The sequence below is a fragment of the Saccostrea cucullata genome, unplaced genomic scaffold (genome assembly GCF_032062105.1).
Source record: "Saccostrea cucullata isolate Sc308-1 unplaced genomic scaffold, CSIRO_AGI_Scuc_v1 ctg963, whole genome shotgun sequence".
In the NCBI taxonomy this organism is placed as follows: domain Eukaryota; kingdom Metazoa; phylum Mollusca; class Bivalvia; order Ostreida; family Ostreidae; genus Saccostrea; species Saccostrea cuccullata.
The window spans coordinates 15,717-34,878 of record NW_026940323.1 but is presented as its reverse complement, the minus strand read 5'-3'; the positions used below and the strand labels follow the sequence as shown (position 1 = coordinate 34,878).

The window sequence follows — 19,162 nt, the reverse complement described above, 5'->3', positions numbered from 1 at the left end:
GTACAACAAGGATGGGGTCAATTACATAGGAAAGTAATTAATTAAATTACAATTACTTTCCCAAAACCTTCAATTAAATTACCATTACCGTTACATGGATTTTGAAATGTAATTAATTAAATTACAATTACTTTGCAAATGTAATTAATTAAATTACAAATTACATTCATACACGTATAAAAGTTAATAGTCATGTATATTCCTTTACATTTATAACAGATTATTTTACAATAATATTATCAAAAAGCTTCATACATTTTTTAAATACTGTGTCCCCTATCCTAATATATCTTCGATTAATTTGAAGATTTTCCTTACATGCTGAAGATTCTTTCCACTGGGGTATTTGTGAGAAAAATGTGCATGTAGATACTGACTGGTAGAAGGTTACAGATGATTTTACCATAATTCATATGTTTAAATTTTGGAAATATTTTTAAACTTTCCCATAAACAAGTGATAGATTTATGCTAAATGTACTTTTGATGCTTTAATTTGCCTTTATATTTCCTTAGTTCAGCATCATAGGTTACCCTCAAAAAGTGGGTATTTGACTTATTCTGTGCCATACTACAATTAAAAGTCAAAGAGTATGACTATAAAAACACCAACAGACAAAGTCAAAGCTGTGAAAAACGTTTATTTAGGAATAAGTATATGACCTCAAGACACTAATTAGCACCTGTTAATAATTTTCAACACAAGCTGAAATTATGGCCAACAAAAGGATTAGAAGCCATTGGACTTCTTTTTTTTATGGATTGATTAATTAAAAAAAAAATATATATGAATTTTATTTGTAAACTTTATAAAGATTAATTTGAATTAATATTTTTAATAAAAAGGGGCATTGTATTTAAACAACAATTGACATAAAAAAGGGAAGTTCTTTTCAAGAAATTTTAATTTTTAAAATTTGTGGTCCAAAATATAAGTTATTAATCTTTCGTAAACAAGAAATCTGTGAGCCAATGTTCACTAGTAATACCCCCGCTCTGATGTAAATAAGCACTATCATGTTAATATACACAAGTTCGATAACAGGCAAATGCACAGAAAAATATGAAGTTGACATCAGATTCATATAGAATTAATCCCACAATATGGCATGCCTTAACAAATAAAAGTTAATGAGAAAACTGCGACGAAAATTTTCTTTTTGACAAGTTTTTCAATATGACCTTAAAAAATAAATGTCAATCATAACAAAAGATTCAATCTAATCTATTGTTTTAATGATCCAGATTATACATGTACCAACATTATCCACTACATTTCTCAGTTCCCAATACCCTATGCATTTTTTGCATCTCTTGTTTATTCAATGTATATACATTCCGGTTACTTTGTATATGCACTCTGCAACTTGTTTTTGTGAAGATACCATTTCTACTAATGTGTACCTTTACAGTTTTACCACAATGTTAAACCTTTTCAACACAATTACACAATTTTTGTGTTCTTTTATTCACAAAAGTGTACAGTATATTACTATTCACGTTATCTCTATGTACATATTCGCTTTCCATTTGATTTTCCTGTTTATTTTGTGTTTATGTTACATGTATCCTTTCTATTATTTTTTTGTTAACTTTTTGAACTGTGCATTATATCCAAACTTTCTTAGTCATGCAAACAAATATGTGTATTCAGCTACTGTAGTTGTTGAATGTGTCATAAATTTAGCAGCCACCGATTGCAGCTTTTTGTTTAAAATAAACTTTTGTCACAAGGTAGATAATGGGTAACTCCATTGAACAATATCGTGCTGCAATCGGTCTTTTTTATTTATCTGGCAGATGTACATCAAAAACCTGTTTATGGTCGTTTTTTCCATGCGCATGTTTTTTGCAACTAATGAAAAATGTTTTTAGAATACTTGCTCATTGCTTGACATCCATTACCCTAAAATCTGTGTACATCAACTTTTATTTACAATTTTTCACATTCGTTCTATTGGCATGTGGTAATATTGAGGTCAATCCGGACCCGATTGAAAATGTCCTTGACATTCTACACCTTAATATTCGTAGTATTAGAAACAAATTAGATTACTTAAACTCTTTCGTTCATGACTTCGATATTTTATGTTTTACCGAAACCCATCTCGACCAAACAGTAAATAATGACGACTTATATTTGGATGGGTTTTATAATATAATACGAAAAGATAGGAATTGTTTCGGGGGAGGTGTCATGATCTATTTTTCTAATCAAATACGTGTTATTAGACACTATGATTTTGAACCGTCTGACATTGAATGTATTTAATTGAAATTGATAACCATACCTCTAAAATCTTTTTATGCTGTGTATATCGTCCTCCGAACTCTGATAGTGGTTTTTGGACCAAACTGTCATGGTGTGTTGACAAAATGAGTGAAAAATCGGATAACATAATTTTAGTCGGTGATATTAATGTTGATCTCCTTAATACTCCACAAACACATATCATCCATGAAATTATCTCAACACGTAACCTTGTTAATAACATCCACGAACCTACAAGAATTACACACACGTCGAGCACGCTCCTTGACCCAATTTTCACTTCAGTTGATGTCCAAGTTCGTGAATCGGGTACAATAGTAATGGACTCTTCCATAAGTGATCACAGAGCTACCTATTTAACGCTTTCTTCTAACATAAATTACAATCGATCTTACAAAAGAAAAATTTGGGCTTATAAAAGAGCAGACTTTGATAAACTAAATTCTTTAATTGAAAATTGTGATTGGAATAAAACTATAAACGAGGCTCAGTCAGTAGATATAGCAACGGAAAATTTTACATCTGAATATCTTGCATGTGTTCGCGAATGTGTTCCTGAACAAACGGTAACCATACGTCCCGGCGACAAACCATGGTTTGATTCACTTCTAAGGAAAACAATGAGAACTAGAAATCGACTTCATAAGAAAGCACACAAAACTAAAAAAGATTCCGATTTTGCCGCATACAGAGAGGTCCGAAACTCAGTAAACAATATGAAAAAATATGCAATAACAAATTATTACGACAATATTGATACATCTTTAGAGGATTCAAGCAAAAATAACAACAAACTTTATTGGAAGTTAATGAGAGACACATTCAACATGAAAATGTCCAACGAAATCCCACCAGTCCAAATACATAATGACAACGGCGAAAAATACTTTGCTTATTCTGATATCGATAAGATTGAAGCAATAAATTCATATTTTTCTTCCATTTCGACAATTGACGAATCAAATGAAACATTGCCAAACATGTACAGTTTGTGTAGCGATACATTCAGTAATATTGTCATTGAGGAAAAAGAAGTAATTGATATTATATCAATTCTTAATGTAAACAAAGCCATAGGTCCTGACTGTATCAGTCACAAAATGTTAAAATCCACTATTTATACTGTTGCTAAACCACTTACACTGCTGTTTAATAGGTCCCTATCAGAAAAAAGTTTCCGGTTTTTTTGGAAAACTGCTCATGTTATTCCTTTGTTTAAAAAAGATGACCCCTCCTTAGTTTCTAATTATAGACCTGTGTCATTACTATCTTGTGTTAGTAAAATTATGGAGAGAATTATTTTCAAACATATTTACAATTATTTCCATTGTAACAATTTGTTTTATCGATATCAGGCGGGTTTTTTACCAGGTCATTCAACTGTTTACCAATTACTAGAAACGTATCATAGCATTGTTCAAAATATTGATGAAGGTAAATCTTGCTGTATGGTCTTCTGCGATCTTTCAAAAGCTTTTGACAGAGTTTGGCATAAAGGACTTCTTTTTAAATTACAAACTTATCAGGTGATCTTCTATCAGGTGATCTTTTACAGTGGTTTTCTAGTTTTTGTGTAATAGGTCGCAAAAAGTTATGTATAAAGATCTGTTATCATCAAAACTAGATATTTTTGCAGGTGTACCCCAAGGTTCTGTTTTAGGACCCCTTTAATTTCTGATATATGTAAATGATGTTGCTGTAAATATGTTAACATTGTGTAGACTTTTTGCTGATGACAATTCGCTTCAACATTCTTCATACAACATACTTGATATTGAATATAATTTAAATCATGACTTACATATACTGGAACTTTGGTCAAATCAGTGGCTTCTAAAATTCAACCCCTCCAAAACGAAAGTGATTTTTTTCAATAAGAAAAATATTTCTGTTATGCCTAAGTTATTTTTTAAAGGTGACAGACTGGAGTGTGTCCCTGTTCATCGTCATTTAGGTCTATTGTTATCACAAAACCTTAGCTGGACAGAATACATTGATAGCATTGTAAACAATGCTTATAAGAAACTTGGGCTTTTGAAAAAACTGAAATTTAAAATCGGCAGGACACATCTTTCGAAATTGTATGCAACATTTATCAGACCCTCGCTCGAATACGCTTCAATGGTTTGGGATGGCTGCTCTAATAATGATGCCGAAAAGCTTGAAAGAGTTCAATTATCTGCAGCTAGAATTGTTACAGGACTTCCAATTTTTGTGCAAAGAGAAATACTTTACTCTGAAACTGGCTGGGAAACATTGAAAGTTAGGCGCTATATTGCAAAAATGACCACGATGTACAAAATTCATAATGGTAATGTACCTAAATATTTGAATGACATTGTTCCAGACAAGCGCGAAAACATTTCAAAATATAATACCCGTAATAAGGAACGATACGCTGCCCCAAGATGCAGATTAGAATTATATAAAAGATCTTTTATTCCTGACGCTGTGAAACAGTGGAATTTATTAAAGACAGAAACAAGGGAAGCTATCTCTCTCAATGCGTTTCGAAAAAACTTAACTATAGAAGTAAAAAAATCCCCCAATCTATTTTTCATTTGGCAAACGTTATACAAATATAATCCATATTAAACTTAGACACAATTGTATACTTGATTATGAGTTACACAAAAGAAATATTATTAATAGCCCTTTATGTTCATGTGGAAAATATGAAGATGTTTATCATTTCTTTTTTGCCTGCAGAAATTATCCAAACGCTAGGAATAATCTTTTTAATCGCCTATTTTTACTTGACGAATTGGTCAACATAAACACAAATTTGTTATTATGTGGTGATGTTAATTTGCCTGTAGAAACAAACACATATATTTTTGCTGCTGTGCATAAATTTATTGACGAATCTTGTAGATTTTAAATTGTTATATTTCTGAACAAATATCTCACTTGTATCTCTTTTGTATATATATATCTCAATGTACTACATGTATTTTAATTGCATGACATATACAGTAGTTATATTTAAGGAGAGGAACTCGTAAGTTGAAAGAACTTGTTTCCAATCCTTTTGTTTATACAATAAAATATGTTCAAAACAATGACTCGCCTATAAGTCGGACATAGACTTTTGGGCTTAAATTTAACTCCCCAAAAAACCGACTTATAGGCGAGTATATATGGTAATCAGATAAAAATAATATAGAAGGGATATTTTAACATATGAATTATGATCTATTATACATTTTAAAATGTTTTAGGACTAATTATTGGGGGAAAAAATTTATAAAAGCGTAAGCAATACATAGTTATGTGGGTTGTTCGAGAGTTGGTAACGCAAAATAACTGTAAAGTTACACTTGAAAGAATAATCTTTTTAAGTTTCAGCAGGCATTGGGTCTAATTCACGTTCATATTTTTTACCAACTTTTAATGTGCAAGTACAATAATAATAAATGAAATGTAAATATACCAGATGTACAAAAGGTTACATGTAATTTATAGATGCGATATCATAATTCAGGTGTTTAGCAAACATTTAAATTACGATTTAGCAAAACGTAAGAAATAACAAATGTTTTTTTAACCATATAAGCATGAATTTAAAAGGTATTTAGTTATTTAGTTTCACTTGTACACCATTCGATACTGAAAGTCAATTCAACACTCTTTTTTGTTTTCTGGTTTTAACTTAAAAAAAAATAAATGCCTTTTAACCCGCTGTTAAATTAGTTTGAATTTCTCGGGATCGAGAAATCAAGGAAAACAATTATTCATGTACATGTAAATCTATGTCGAATGTACAGTTGAATTTAAGAAAAAAAAATCAATGTTCTCCATTATATCAATGTTTACATGTTCAGTGTGCATGTCCACATCGTTGCATAAACAACAATGATCGATCAACAATACCATTACTGTATTGGAATATACAAGGGGCGGGGCTTACTGGCGGTGAGATTAAAGTGGGGTCCGCTTCACGCATCAGTGCGTAAAGCGGTCCCAGGAAGCGAACGCCGGGTTCGCTATAGCGGACCCAGAGCTGACCCCGAGTGAACCCGGAGTGCACCCAAAGCGCACCCGGAGCGGTCCCAAAATTTCTGAAAGCGAACCCCAAGCGGACCCCGAGCGAACCCGGGAAGCGAACCCGGGGTCCGCTCCGGGTTCGCTCTGGTGTTAGGTTGTGTCCGGTCGGTACTGTACATATGGAGATAACAAACTCAGACAATGAATGAAAGGGTTCCTCCTACCTTTACTAACAGAAATAAAATTTTAGGAAAAACAAATTTTTATACGTATTTAGCCTAATGTAATTATCCGGAACGGAAATCGACAAGCTTTTTGTAGAGAAAAAAAACCAAGCCCGGTCCTATAGGTCAGATCCCTATTTAGAATGAAGTGATCCTTTCTTTCATTTATATTTGTAGTAATCATTTGATTATGATTGGTAAAAGTAAAAAAATAATCAAAAGAAATTTAAAAATTATCTGATGACAGTTCCAGTCTCCTATGACGTCATTATTTTTTTGCCAAAAAATATATTAATTGCAGTTCATAATTTAGAAAAAAAAATCTTTTTGATATTTTAAATACCGGTAGGTTTAATGCATATAATTGTTTAGCAAAATAATTACATGTATAAAACAATATATTTTCTTTATGGAATCAATAATCAATTATTCAATCTTTTAAAACGGTGCCAAAGGCAGAAACTCGTCATGCATTCAGGAATCATTTTATTATGATAGAACATACTTGTATTATGTGAACTGCTTTCCCTGAAATTAAAAATTCTAGTATTCTATAGAGAAGTTCTTAATCTGGAGCTGTTAGCACCAGAAATATGTATTTTAATCAGTTTTCACCCATTGCTCATAATACCGTTCAGTAAAAACTTACATTTTTTTATCTTACGAATATTGTATACAAACAAATGTTTAATTATTTGAATTTTAATAAAATTATTATAGAAAAAAAAATTAAAGTCTTTTTTACCAGAGCCATTAAGTGAACTCGTTCTTTGACGGCGAAAGAAATTTTTGGTGATTGTGTATTGTTGATGATTTCAAACTTAAGGAGAAGTCATGCAACAAAGCTGTTTTAATAAATACACGTAATTAGAATATTCCAAGGAAAGCATGTATCGACTGCTTTTAGCTTCATTAAAGATGTAACGAAATCTTAGAGTGGCCAGCTATTCATACGCCACTAGCATATACAGTATTGCATGCGAAAAACCTATCAGGGTAGTTCATAAATGCACTACATGTAAAAAGAAATATCCTGACATCTACATATAGTATAAGACAAAGACAAAAATTAATTTGAAATCATTATGGAAAATTATTTTTCATTTAACAAGTTGCAATTCTTGTTTTCATAAACCTAAAGTGCGCAAGTATGTGAAAGCAACAAATGGACAAGAATTCGGCGAATTAACACTTTTTTTGTAATTATGTAACACAAATAAATCGGAAAAGTCAAGGATAAAACTTTTGCTATAATTATGCAATCTATGGACTTAAATGGGACTTATACTACATGAAGAACTTCACCACGACGTCACCACGTGTGGTCTATAATTAGAAAATATGCCTTAATGAAAAAGTGAAAAGTATAACACTACACCGGGGATACTTAATTTCAGTTTGTAATGATTGTTATGTAAACACTCTGTACCATGAAAAGTGCTGCTAGAATCCTACTGTCCTATCACAGAAAAAACCATTCAACACTTTCGGACGAAACCTTCCCAAAATATTTACATTTTGTTCATAACATAAAAAATGCATTAATTCCCGTAAACCCTACGATTCTGGCAGCACTTTCCAAAAACAATAGAATAAGAACTTTTGATAGAAACAAAAATTAAGTTTCAAAGTGTGTTGCGTAGTGTTGAACTTTTGCATCTTATTTGTTACGAACGACATAGGAAAGGCTGATCGGCATGTAAACACAATCTCTGCTTTACTTTTACGAAGAACTCATAGAATTATATTACCATACCTTATTCATAAGCTTTATTCCCGACATGAATAACATACTTTGTTCATTCTAAATGCTTTTAAACTTTAATTGCTTGTGTTTGTTTACATGAATTCTCTTTACTTTTCACTTTCACTTTGCTACTGCTTGATCAAAAGATATGACGTCGCAGGTTTGGAATTTAACCCATGTGCTAACTGCAGAGACCCGGAAGCGACAAAATTCCGATTTTATAATGCTTCTGCATATTTTGATTACTCTGTACGACCACAATTCAATCTTAGATATCGATTATAAAAAAAGAATTGTTATGTCTAAACTTCACGTCATATGGCTTACTCACTGCATGAAAATTTGGCTTTACAAAACAAGTAAAGATAATGTAAATTTATTATTTACAATGCCTTTAATTGGCTTTTCTGAAAAAAGTCAAAGTTGGAAAAGGTAACCTTTACATTAACTTTACATGCACTTAAATATGATGTAATGTCCAACATTGTCTTGACTTTACAAAAAAGTAAAGTTAATATTTACAACCATTAAACACCATACAATTTAGGATATATTAAATCTGATAATTACAGATCTTAAATTTAATTAAATACCATCTTTAATTACCACGAAAGTTAATAGTTTCTATGTTCCATTCTAGTGAATAAAGCCTTATGCAATTTATTAATTTTTTTCTTCCAAGTTGATACTGCGGAAGTCTGGACATCATAATTAATTAATATATATACAAAGTAACAAAAAGTTGACTTGAACTTTGTTTATTAAATTTTTTTTTTTTACAAACATAAGATCAAAAACATCAAGATTCTTGAGAGTATATGTTGCCCACATCTTATCCTGCAAATTACATACACATGAATAAGTATCCAAGACAGAGTACATTTCAAGAAAATGTTTTTCATATGTGAAATGTTTTATAATAAAACCACCTGTACATTCTTGAATTTAAAGTTGTGAATCAACAAAAAACTGTGTTCCTCTTTCTTGGATATTGGTTTCAGTGGAAATCAATAACTGTCAAAATGTTTTTGTCACATCTCCCTTTTTAGAGTCCAAAACTTTTCTTCCCATGTAGGCATTCATCTAATGCTTTTCCTAAAAGAAAAAAAAAACTATAAGTATATTTTCAGTGCCATGCATTAGTATGAATATTTTCAATGGCATCTGTGTTATCAGAATTCTCAATACCATGATTAATAAAAATGAAAACAAGGCACAACTTAATTAATACATAAAAAGTTCACGAATACATAACCTTTCACCTCAAAAAGAAAAAAATGTAAATTTATTAATTCAATAAGAGTGGACCTCTTTTTATTGACATATTATATGCAGAATCAGTGGGTTAACCGTTAAATCATGTATCCCTCAATATAATTAAAATTAGAATTTAGATCCGCTCAAATACTCGTTACACATTAGTGTAGCGAGTACGCGAGCGGATCTAACATCTAATTTTAATTAGACTTTGTATTCCTTATCACAAAAAGCCTAAAATTACAATTTGAGAATTATGTATTTTTTAAGGGTACTAAACAAAACCAAAGAATAAATCCTTAAAATAAAGAGAAATCATAGGTTTTCCTGACTACTCAATAGTCAGTTTACAAAAAGAACAATATAGTGCTACATATTTAGCTTAGCTGTACATGTAAACAGAATGATACTCAAGTTATGGTTTAGGATATTCCCCCTCGCAATCACGCATTTTCATGCACTTTAAAAAAGTTCATTTTGTCGTTAATTTAATGCCAATTTCCTTCTATTTATACTTGCAAACATCTCATCAAAGAAGAAAAGTCATTTTTGCATTAAAATATAGTGTCATAATATTATCTATGCTAAATTTTAGAGAAGCGTGTAGCATGCTAAAAGGTGCTTGCGGGGAAATATTAAAATTTCTATGACATGATCAGAACATTTAGTGTATGTTGCATAACAATCCAGTAAGTTGTAAAGAGATATACATGTATGTACCTTTTTCCCCAATAGCGTGTTTCTGCTCATGATCTTTTTCCTGATATGGAACAGTAAAAGGACTTGAGGTGAGAGTCCCTCAAATTGAAGATGACAATCATGCTGAAATAGAATTCATACTGTGATTTACATTTTATACATCTGGACAAATATAGTTCATATTTATATTTAAAAAAATTTGAGTTTGAAGCACACGGTCACCAAAGAATGAATTGATTTTGAAAATTAATACACAATGCAATCACAAATAATAGATATGAATTGCGAAACACCTTCTATTAGTCTCAGACTAAAACATTTTCATTCGGACTTAAAAGATTTGTGGCTGATTAGTCGGAAGGGAATAATAAAGTTTTCTGGAAAAAAAAAGAATTTACCGCTGTTCAATTATCGACAACTTTCACTGGAAAACCCCGTATGTGTTTTTAGCTTTCTAGCTTCTTAGCAGGAAGTGAGGTAATTCTGAGTCAATTCGGTGCTTAATTTTAGGAATCATTGGTATGAAATAAAACATTTTAGCAATCATGATTTAGTATGACACATAAACAAAAATGTTGGATGTTTGAACGATGTAATCATGTATATAGAAAAACGAATGAGATCAGTTCCTGATTGCACGATTTCAACAAATCTTGATATAATACATTTCATGCAAATGCTTTGTTTAGTTCAAATAAATGAAAAAAGTACATTGAAATGTTTATTCTATTTATTATTGATATTTTTTTTTACCGACTCATCAAATCGGCTGCAGACTAGTAAAGGTAAGAAAGCACTAGTCCGGCCGGACCAAAGCATGAAAATGTTAGTGTGGAACCCTGCCCTTATGTTTTTTTTTTTAATCATGAATACTTTAAAATTAGATATAAACAATACTTGCCATCTTTAATATGAAAGTTGATAACCCGCCTCTTCTTCACGACAGATCTTTTTATTTTCTCATGGTAGGCTGAGTAGCTTGAGCCTATTCAAAGGAAATTGAACATTTTTTTACAAATATATGACGATACTGACTCCGGAGCAAGTCAAGCTTACTCACATGCTTAATAATGTAAATGTTTGTTCAAGTAACATTTCATGATACTTATTATTTGATTTTTTAAAAAAATGTTTTTGTACCAAAGAACATCGGGATCCTTAATCTGGGTAATCATGTTTTGTCATCTTCCTTGCCCCGTCTTGATGTTTTCCCTTTAACAATCTACATGCAAATTCACTATACCTGTATTTGAACAAAATGGACACAGTTTAAAATACACAATGATATATATAAAACAAACTTATTTGTCAATTTTGGAGTTGAAACTCTTAGCCAAGGCATAATTACATCTGTAACTGAGTTTTATGACAATTGTTTGTGTAAATTCTCAATAATTAGCAAAAACCCGGTTTTCAGTTTCAAATTCCAGGACCGGCTCGGTTTTCACTACTCATTTTAGTCCCACTCCAGAATTGTTTTTCTTTGTCTTGTTTAATATTCATACACCTTTACAGAATAAACTGAAACACATTAACATTTAACCCCCAAATCATCATAAGTACTAATCTAATATTCTGGCAGTAAATGATTTATACAGCGTAGTTTTGCCTGACTTTCATTGTTTCACATGCACAATCTGACAATGTACAGTACTGATCTATACTGAAAGTGAAAACGGCTGGAAATCGTAAACAAACCTGTAGTGCATGCCAACCCGGGAGTTCGAGCAGTTGTCAAGCCAAGAATATTCTTAAATCTAGATGAGGTTTCAAAAAATTACTACTGGTCGCACACTTCGTCAACATAACGATGCAGACCCGCTCAAATTGATTTGAAATGATTGGCTATTCAACCGAATACACAGAGCCATATTTGGGTTACTCTTCAAAGTTGATCGTTCATTTTACATTCGAGAAGAGTTTACATATTACTTGAATGAAGAGGATAACATAATACTGAGGTGAAAATTGTATGTAAGATATGTTTATAGTAGTTTACAATAAAGGCTGTAAATATGCGGGAGATTTTATTGATGTCGAGGCTTGTAAACAAAACCAATAATTATTCAGGGCAATCGGCAATCCTCGGCTGACTCCTCCACGCGAGGTATGAGTCCCGAGGAACTCCGAGTGATGGGAACCAGTCTAAAATGCAAGAAATTTCCGCCAAGAAAACAACAAAGAAAGGGATTTTGGATGTTGTCAGCTGTATACATCATGTGCAACTGTGACTGCAAGGTAATACAAGTATCTTATTTGTTGCGAATAATTCGTTTCATTTTATTATGGAAATTTATCTGTCCAACACTGGCAGAAATATAATAAATCTGATTTCATAATTCCTACCTCTGTTCCTCCAAGTAACACTCTTCGCTCTCATTTTAAACAAGAATAGATATGGGTTACCCCATATCCAAAGATATTCGACTTTTAAATTTAATATGTTTAACAGTGTTTAATGACATTTATAAAAATAAAGCTGCACTGTCCAGTTATTGAACTTGTGTAAATTTCGTGAGTCCGTAGCATTACGGTCACCCAATCTCCTAACCATGCTAACAAACAGTACACATACCCATGTCCGCAAGACCAATTAGCCAGCTATACACACGTGCGATGGAGTTGTCAAACGGACTCCCGCAAACAGAGAAGTTACGATGACAGACAGAACTTTTTTCATAATTAGATCACATGAATACAAATTTTGATTCATAAAAATTAGACGACAGTCAGTTTAGAAATCCCAGGCCAGTTCAGGTTTTGTTACACATTTTACAGGTACTCTCCCGATGTGTAGTTTGTCTACACATGTGCATGCAGGAATCTGCTCAGGGATTGAAAATTCCGTCATTTAATATACTACACACACAGAATGATTTTTTTCTCTCTTAGATTGAAATATATGATAATTAACGAACAATTAACATGATTTTACTACAGTTGTTGATATTAGTATAATCAATTCATAAGGGAAAAAATATCAACGGAAGAATGACCTATATATACTCTGTTATCAAACGTTAAAAAAAAGCTGAGGAGGGAGCAAGCGTAGGAATATTAACATTTTTTACATCTTTGATCTTTGGAGGAAAAATTAACATTAATTTTGGTTTCTTTTACGTATGACATACACAACATTACTCTTATCATGAACAATTATGTTGTATTCTACTTATTAATGATGGAACTATTTTCGTCGGAACGATTTGTGTGAGTCGCCGCTGAAGACAGTAATATATCTTGCACTAATAGTATGCATTGATCGAATATATTAAAAAAAAAAGATTTTCATTGTATATTTTTTGTAGAAACAAGGAATTGGGAGCTTATGCATGCTGCTAAGGATGGAAAGGTCTTGTGTTTATTGGTTGTGCCCGAGACATTGATCAGTCACAGGTGTACCCTATTTCCATTTTAGGTAATGTCTTTTGAGTTTTTTAAGCAGAGGGGACAAAGCATTTTTCATTCAATATAAATGTAAAATTCTAGAGATAATTTTTTTTTTCAACATTGCTGGATACTCACTACATGACTTTATCTGCAGAAAAGTATTTAAATTATTTTCTCACATTTTTTAACATGTGTTTAAAGAGGCAGGGTATTGTGAAGAGATTCATTTTTTATTCAAAATTTTATTTTCCATGCATTTGTACAGGGAGTCTATATACATTTGAGGTGAGCGGCAGATTTAATTTTGAAGATGGGTGACTTTCAGATGTTGTGATGAAGATTGTTGAAAGGGATTATCAACATAGAACCAATCCATATGAATGTGCAAGTCAGGTGAGGATTGGGCCTAAAAAAAAAATATTTTTGTTTCCTGTAACCTGACCAACCCATTCAAATTATCCCTGGGTGGATTTTTTCCTGACAAATGGCAAAACTTTGTTTGATCAATCAGCTGATTCCATTAATGAAATTAAAACAATAGCTTGTAGCTTAATTTGAGACATAAAATATGTCAACCTAGTTTACATTTACCATAAATATAAAGAGTAATCATTAGTGTAACAACTGTTTCCCCCTACAACTTTCTGAAGTTTGTTTTCTGCTGCTAGGCAGCCATTTTGGATGCCATGTCGGGTGTCCACTGTAAATATAACACCTGCTATTTTCAGTCTTGGGATGTTTCACCATTCATAAGCAAAAAAAAAAAAATTCTGACCTACCGACCCTTGATTTTTTGGGAATGTTACAGGAAACGAGCTTATTTTTTTAAGCCTCGGACTTCAACGTGTAATCAAGAAATGTTTATATATTGTATAGCTTAGTGAAAGCACGTCACAAACATTTTAAGTATCTCATTAAGTTTCATGGATATTACAGATGTATCACTATCATATGTTTGACATTGAGTCGCATTGTCTAAATTGTGCTTTAATTTCAATAGAAGTAATGAAATCCTCTTTAGAAATTGTATTGTTTTTCTTTATAATTTTGAAAATTATCATTATTAGGACTTGTACAACACCTGAGTACCTAGATGACTGTTGAACTAATTGGTGAACAAGAAAAGATGTCAGAGAGGGGAATCCAATGCAGATGTCATGATCAAGAATATATACACTTATCAATGATATGATCAAGAATTTGTAAACTTGTAAGGATTTAGAAAATCTTATGCTGTAAATCACTCTTCATTACGTAATTGTTCACACATTATCATCTACACTTATGCTATAAATCTTATCTGTATAATAAGCGCCCCCTCTTATCTAACCCCCTGCTGATTGTTATGACCTGTGTATTGACTCCTGATCTTAAGGATCTTGTAATGTGCTTCTGATCGTCAGGAGCGGATCTTGAGTATATATATATATATATATAAACATGTATAGTGCAACAGAATTTTAGAATAAGATAGGAAAATGGAAATATAGAAGACTTAGTAGATAGAACTGTTAGAGATAGATAAAGTTACTCACTTACTTGGACTATTACCTAATATTTTTTGGATTTATATGTACATGTGATTGTTTTACTTGGATTTTATTTTTTGTGAATTATTTTTCCTGAATGTTTCTATTTGTAATGTGCCGTGTAAATAAACTGTAGACTAGAATTTCGGCATCTATTTTCAAGATATGAGGAACAAGGATAAATTAATTTATTCATGCAAACTGACATTATGAAATGTGCTGTAAGACCGCTGGGTGCTGTGCTACAAACTAACTAGGAAATATCTTGGAGATTTATAGATGAACATGCAAGCATTCATGATTTTGAATGTTATTCAGCCAGAGAGTTTTTGCGCAAATTTAATTTTCAGTACAGTAATTTAAACTGGATGTGTAATTTTCAGTACAGTTATGTAAAATGAATATGTCACTTATTATGATTGTCAATTTCTCAAGAGACATAGTAGATTTTTACGATCACTTTTGCAGAACAAAACACACAGAACTTTTTTCTCTCTGTGCATCATACACTTGTAAATGTTTTACACCACCATAGTTACATATTTTCCATTGATGACGTGTACGTCGAGCACAAACATGAAAATATGTGAAGCGGACACATATGTAAATACACATGCATCTGCACAACCTATTACATATTTTCCAAGGTGTGTGAAGTCGAGCACATACATGAAAATGTGTGAAGCTGGACACATACACAAAAACACATGCATCTGCCACAACCTATTACATATTTTCCAAGGTGTGTGAAGTCGAGCACATACATGTGAATGTGTGAAGCCGGACACATATGCAAATATACATGCATCTGCCACAGACATAAAAATCTAAACTAAGTCAAGCTCAGACAGACTCACTGAGTGAAGCTGGACTCATACATGTTCTCATACATTTTGCAAACTGCATCTTCAAATATATTCTAATAGATTTTTCAGCATTTTTGTGTTTGTGAATATGTAAATTGCATCATTTTGCATTACAAGTTGAAGATGTCAAGATGTTATTAGCCTGTAGATAAGCGCACATCAGATAGCCTTTTATGTACTTTTTTCCCCACATTTTCAATTCAATTTAAACTGCAAAGTTTTTTTGTATATGTACATGCACCATAACGAATAAATATTATTGTACTGATATTATATTTTAAAGTGAAATGGGACCTCCATTTCATAAGCAGAAATGTGAAATTTATATACCTATCATCTATATTTTTTTCTTAATTTTGCCTTACATGTATTTGAATATTTGAAAGAAAACAAAAGTCAAAGATAGCTCAATATAATGTTTATATTCAAGGTTATAACTGGATATTTGTGCTGTATGATTTCTGACTCATCATATGATGAGAAGCCATAATACAGAATTTTTTAAGATCGTTTTTGTTTGGAAAATGAGAATTGTCAATATGCTATTTTTTTCCCATTGTTATATTATTAATTACTGTATCATTATTAATATCAATTTACATATAAAAGATCTATGCCATCCAATCCAGAGAGTTGTAGGCAATCCTGGTGCGCATAATAGTTTTTTTTTCCGCGCTTCGTAGTATAGTGGGAGCACATTCTATGGTAGGAACACATATTAATGGTTTTGCCAGTATATGTGGGCGTGGCAAAAGGAAGGCCAATGAGAAAGGAGTATTCAGTAACGTGTTAGAATCATTCTAAGCCAGTGCTCTTCAATAAAGCACATGGTTTTTTTTGCTTTATATATATAATATATATCATATTTGTATAAATATACTGGAAATGGAAATAACAAAACTGTTGAAATGTATTTTAATTTCGATTTTTTTATACATGCAAATATTATAGAGTGTTCATGCATTTTTAAGTACTGCATCGAATGTACGTCCGGCATTCTCCCTTGAGACATTATTTACATAGCGACGGACACAAGTTTTCCATAGTTAACCATCTATGGTTTTTTCCTGGGCGGTTTTTAATGTCTGTGATAGGGGTATAATTTATTACATTTAAAATATTTTACAAATACATTGCAGTGCTTTATTGTTTCACATTCAATGTAATGTTTACTCAATATTTATGTATTGTTATAAAAAAAAATGCCATCTGCTCCAACTAAGCTAACCTGGCTTACAGCATAGGTGTTGTTTTATTTGAGGTGTAGTCTGTCAAATAATGATGAGTCGAGAATATACTAAGAGGGTCTCTGAGGAAACTTGCCCTTGAATGTTTATGTAAAATCTGAATAAAAAAATAATCAAACTTTGTAATTTTCAATCTTTGTCTTTTTCTTGCCTGTTTTAGTACATGTGATCTTGTATTGTTTGTAACAGTTTATGGTCAACATTTATAAAAAAGAAGTTAAAACAGAAAAGCTTACAGTATTTCTTTATCAAAAGCAATTAGAAATGAGTTCTCCCTCTATCTGACGTAAGCAAATCAGATAACAAAAGTTTTACAAATCATTAGGAATTTAAGTTTTGTTGTACCTGTATTCTGATTTACATTTTTGATTGTCCCTCAGCATTATTTCAAGTTGAAAAACATTTAAATTTGTTTGATTCTGTAGATGACCATTTCTAATACTAATTTCAACTGGAAGTGAAACGAGATAATTAAAAAATATCTTTGACATTTCTCTGAAAAATCTGGGTATCGACTAGATCGATTCTTTAAACTAACAATGAAAATCCAAAGTAGTGTGTATTAAACAATAATCAGCATTTAAATAAGGCTTTAATAAAATATGTATATTTAATGAACTTTAATATGACATTAAAGGTGAAAGGTTATATTTAATTATATTTTCGTGTAAGTAAAGGTTACCTTTACACCTTTACTTTTTGTAAAGTTAATACAAAGATGACCTTGCTTTTTGGAGCACCTTTAATGAAATTTACTTTGCAAGTAAAGTTTTGTAAAGGTGTTTTTTCAAACAGTGACTATGGCATCATATCATATAGGCAAGTACAATATTTGGTTGTGACCTTAACCTACCTGCGTGACTGTATTCAATTTAAGGTTTCGTCAAAGGTCAACATTTCTAAAAACTTATATTTACCATAGCTCCAAATCTATGTGAGGTGTAAAGTTAAAACTTTTACAGGTTATCAATTTTTCATTGATTAACAGATAGAAAGTATCGTTTGATGTAAAAAATACTTGAAAAAAAATTAATTGAGAAAAATTATTCTTAAAAATGCATGTTTTTTATAAAAATACACCTAATTAATTATATGATACTAGTGAAAACCTTTATTGTAGAAACAAAATATATTTATCAATGAAGGGCAAGTTGGTCTTGGATAGCCTCTGGAAAGTTGTTTTCCCTCGATAATTTGTCCAAATGTTAAGACTTGAAAGTGAAAGTACAGTGCAAATGGCGGATTCTACAGGGGCCTTGTCTTTATACATGTCATGCTTTCAATAACAGCCTTTCAAAGACTATTCACGTCCAACTTGTCCTTCAATGATAAACATATAATTATTTTTTCAATGATGGTTGTCACAAAAAGGATAGAATTAAACAGGTGCATTTTTCATTAAATATATATGCACATTTTCTGATATAATTTTTCTAAAAATATCTTTTTAAAAATAATTGTCATCAAGTGATACTTTCTATTAATAAATCAATGATATATTTATAAACTGTAAACGTTTTGACTTTATACCACACATAGTTTGGGAACTATTGTAAAAATAATTTTTTAGACATGTTGATCTTGGACGAAACCTTAAAGGTACTTGGACACAGATTTGAAGTTAAAATTTTCTCATTTTTTCTGTATAATATCACGAATTATATATTTTAATAGCATTTCACACAAAATTAATTAAAATTCTTATTTCATTTAAAAGTTATTTAAACCTTAAATTTTTTGGCGGGTTTGATTGACACATCCTGGCACTTTCAGAAATTTTAACTTTATTCTTAATCCTTAGGAAAAGTGGCAATTTTGATGTGTTTTAATGAGAAATATTAAAACTTTTATCACGAAAAATAATTTTTATTCAGCGAAGAAATGTTAGAAAGCTAAACATCTTCATAAGTATCGTCATTCCGAACCAAGACATGCGTTCAAAGTT

At 31.3% G+C, this 19,162-nt stretch overlaps 2 long non-coding RNA genes across 2 annotated transcripts; one reads left to right on the top strand and one right to left on the bottom strand.

Annotated features, from left to right (window-relative positions):
- Positions 1 to 11,086: 11,086 nt before the first annotated feature.
- On the bottom strand, positions 11,087 to 12,235 carry LOC134255120 (uncharacterized). Its single transcript, XR_009989457.1, has 3 exons — positions 11,884 to 12,235; positions 11,326 to 11,428; positions 11,087 to 11,170 (listed from the first exon to the last, which is right to left on the bottom strand). It is a non-coding gene; the product is annotated as an uncharacterized LOC134255120 (long non-coding RNA).
- A 35-nt stretch (positions 12,236 to 12,270) lies between these two features.
- Positions 12,271 to 14,772, top strand: LOC134255122 (uncharacterized). The gene is made up of 4 exons (XR_009989458.1): positions 12,271 to 12,423; positions 13,494 to 13,603; positions 13,841 to 13,968; positions 14,643 to 14,772. It is a non-coding gene; the product is annotated as an uncharacterized LOC134255122 (long non-coding RNA).
- Positions 14,773 to 19,162: the final 4,390 nt, after the last annotated feature.